Source organism: Aethalodelphis obliquidens, unplaced genomic scaffold (assembly GCF_003676395.1).
Source record: "Aethalodelphis obliquidens isolate GAN/ISIS:26980383/991018 unplaced genomic scaffold, ASM367639v1 scaffold70, whole genome shotgun sequence".
Lineage (NCBI taxonomy): Eukaryota > Metazoa > Chordata > Mammalia > Artiodactyla > Delphinidae > Aethalodelphis > Aethalodelphis obliquidens.
This window is the reverse complement of record NW_020838014.1, coordinates 1,812,455-1,816,458: the sequence shown is the minus strand read 5'-3', so window position 1 is coordinate 1,816,458 and position 4,004 is coordinate 1,812,455.

Here is a 4,004-nt window from a genome sequence, read left to right as displayed (position 1 = left end):
AGAACCTAGGAGCAGGACAGGAATAAAGACGCAGATGTAGAGAATGGACTTGAGGACTCGGGGAGTGGGAAGGGTAAGCTGGGACGAAGTGAGAGTGGCATGGACATATATATACTACCAAATGTAAAATAGATAGCTAGTGGGAAGCAGCCACATGGCACAGGGAGATCAGCTTGGTGCTTTGTGACCACCTAGAGGGGTGGGATAGGGAGGGTGGGAGGGAGATGCAAGAGGGAAGGGATATGGGGATATATGTATATGTATAGCTGAGTCACTTTGTTATAAAGCAGAAATTAACACACCATTGTAAAGCAATTATACTCCAATAAAGTTGTTTAAAAAAAATAACAATACATACGTAAGCTTCTAAAAGAAAAAGCAGTAAACCCCAAACAAGTAAATGATCAAGATAGTTTCCCATAGTAATAGTACTATAATAGAAGATGAAACAGAATGAAGTGATGGGTGATTAGGAAAGGACACAGGCTACATTAGATACAGGTCACAGGGAAGGTCTGGCTGAGAAGGTGACAATTTTGCCGAGACGTGAATGACAAGTAAGAGGGAACCAAGTGAGGACCCGAGATCCAAGAACCTCAGGCCAACACGAGACCTTGGATAGACCTGTGTCTGAATTTGAAGAACAGAGGAGTGCCAACGTGGCTTGAGTCTGGCTGTGCAGGAGAGAGGGGTAGGAAAAGAATTCAGAAAGGAAGGCCAGGGGCCAGATCACATACAGCTTTTCAGGCCAAGGCAAGGAATTTGAATTTTATTCAGAGCATAATGAGTTGTAAGGCGAGAAGTAGCAAAATCTGATTTACATTTCAGACTGATGGTTCTGATTGCTACACAGAGAAGGATGGAGGTGACAGCAGAAGCAGGGAAGCCAGAGAGAAACCTGGCACAGGAGCCCCATGAGAGATGACAGTGGCATGGACCAGGGTAGAAAAAATGAAGATGAAAATCTGTTGAATGCACTGTGGAAATCACCAATTATAGTTTTAATTTCCTAGACTGATCTCAGTTAAAGAAATATGTTACAACTGTATTTAATAAGAAGCTTTGTGGAATGTAATTGCTTTGTTGAAATGTCCCTTCACAGTAAGATAAGTAGGAAGTTAGAAAATTCAAAGTGGGGGAAATTCTTAATTAAGTTTAAATTTATACAGGTTCTTTTATTATGTTTATTGAGCATCCAGAGAGATGGAATGTTAATTTCAAGGTTTTTGTTTAATCTCTTAGGAAGGTAACATCCGCTCACAGCCTATGATGCTTATGAAACAACATATATTGTTTTTTTTATCTACAGGGTGTGTTGTTATAAGAAGTGGAATTTGTTTCTTAACTTATACAGGAACTCACAAGCTCGGTTTTAAAAGAGCTCTCCCATCATATAAAATCTTTTAGGTTCTTTGAGAAGTTAGAAAACTTCAGGCCCTTGAGTCTTATTTTCTCATTGCAGACCAAAAGCAAATAAACAGTGCCTTCAGTGGATTCCAATACAAAGCACGATGTGAAGTTCCCTTTCTTCAACAGAAGGAAAATTCTCATTTACTTGGCTAAGCTTAGGTGAAGCGTTTCCAAACACACAGTCCCAAATTTCACAGTAAAAATGATTGGAAACACACCGCATGAGCTTAAAATAAACACACCCCATTCAAAAACCAGGTACTGTGGGCTTATACTTAACAAAAATATCCAAATGAAATCTATGTTTTCCTTTATTCAAAAATGGAGAGTAACCTTATTGGATCTGGGGTGAAGAAGGGAAGGACTGAGTTTCAGTCCAGAAACAGGGCAACATGCTAAATAGTATGGGTTCTGATGAAGTGCTTCTGTGCTTAGAACCTAAAGTTAATCTTGGCACATTTAAATATGTAATAACTATCTGTTAAGAGAGTATATCTGAAAAGTTCTTATCACAAGAAAAAAGTTTGTAACTGTGCAGTGATGGATGTTAGACTTATTGTGGTGATCATTTTGCAACATATACATATGTATACTAAATTATGAGGTACACTTGAAACTAATATAATGTTATATGTCAGTTATACAATAAATAAATAAACAACTGTCCATTCACAGTTTGACGGGCACAAAGGACAAACAGAGCAACTGGTTATATGAACAGCAGACCTTCAGAAGCACTGATACAAACAATACTTGGTTAATGTTCAAGGTTACCTTTTCAGCCTTGGTGTGTTGGAGAATGTTTACAGATTGAAATTTTCACCTTGCAAAGTGCTACAGACTGAACTGTGTGTCCCCACCCCCCCCAAATTCATATGCTGAATCCTTATCCCCCAATGTGACTATATTTGGTGATAGGACCTTTAAGGAGGTAATTAAGGTTAAATGAGGTCATAAGGATGAGGCTCTAATTCAATAGGATTGGTGGCCTCTTGAGAAGAAGAGAGATTTCCCTCCCACTTGACTCCACTTTAGCTACACTAACCTTCTTGCAATTCTTTCAACATGCCAGGAATGCTCCTTCCTCAGCTCTCCCTCTGCCTAGAGTGCTCTTCCCCCAGGTAGTTTCATGACCACTCCCTCCCTCACCTCCATTTGACATTGGATCAAATGCCACTTAAGCATGGACTTTACTTGACCTTCCTATCTAAAAATGCAACATCCCCTCAACTATTAAACATCCATGCCCTACTCTCTCTTCTTGTCTTTGTCCACAGCATTTATAACTTTCTGATATACAATATACTTATTATGTCTCATTTTTGTCTGTCTCTACCCAAGTTCCATGACGGCAGGGATCTTTGTTTTGTTCACTGATTTATCCCCAGTGCCTAGAATAGCACCTAGCTTGTAGTTGGGACTCGATAAATACTTGTTTGTTCAAGTGCTTTCCCATCAAAGTACTTCCAGATATATTAACCATGCTAGGTAATTTAATCTTCATAATAATTTTAAAATAATTTGATCTTTGTAATAATCCTATGCGGTAGGTGTCATTCGTATTCCTATTTACTAGTGGGTCAGAGAGGTTACTGCAGTCATCCACAGGTCTCTCAACATTAAGTGTCAGTCAAAACAAACTCAGATATTTTAACTCCACATCTAGTCTCCTTTCCTATACCATGGTGGTCATTCTAAGACATTTTCATCATAAATGCCCATCAATATATGAAAGGATAAAGAAATTGTATATATACACAATGGAATATTACTTAGTCATAAAAAAGAATGAAATAATGCCATTTGCAGCAACATGGATAGACCTAGAGATTATCATACTAAGTAAAGTACAATAAGTCAGACAGAGAAAGGCAAATATGATATGATATCACTTCTATGTGGAATCTAAAAAATAATACAAATGAACGTATTTACAAAACAGAAACAGACTCACAGTCATAGAAAACAAACTTATGGTTACCAAAGGGGAAAGGGAAGGGGAGGGAGTTTGGGATTAGCAGATACAAACAACTATGTAAAAAATAAATAAACAACCAGTTCCTACTGCATAGCACTGGGAACTATATTCAATATCTTATAATAAACTACAATGGAAAAGAATCTACGTGTACATATATATGTATAACTGAATCACTTTGCTGTATACCAGAAACTAAGACAACATTGTAAGTCAACTATACTTCAATTTTAAAAATTTGACTACAAAAATTTTAAATGTGTGCATGACAAAACAATTACCATAAACAAAGTTTAAATACAAATTACAGCCTTGGGACAAATATCTATACTATTTGTTGACAAAGATTTCCTTCTTATACAGAAAGTTCTTATAAATTAATAAGCAAGCAAGGCAAAACAAATAGTCCAGTGGAAAGAGGCTAAGATAGATTATAGAAAAATAATAATAAACTGACTTTAAACATATGAAAAGTGTCAATTTTCAAAAAACAATAAAATTCCATTTTTCTCCTAAAAGATTGGAAAGGATCAAAAGTCTGATAATATATTATGTTGTGGAGATATGACTATAAATTAGAATACTCTTTTGGTGGGTAATATGCCAGCATCAGAAT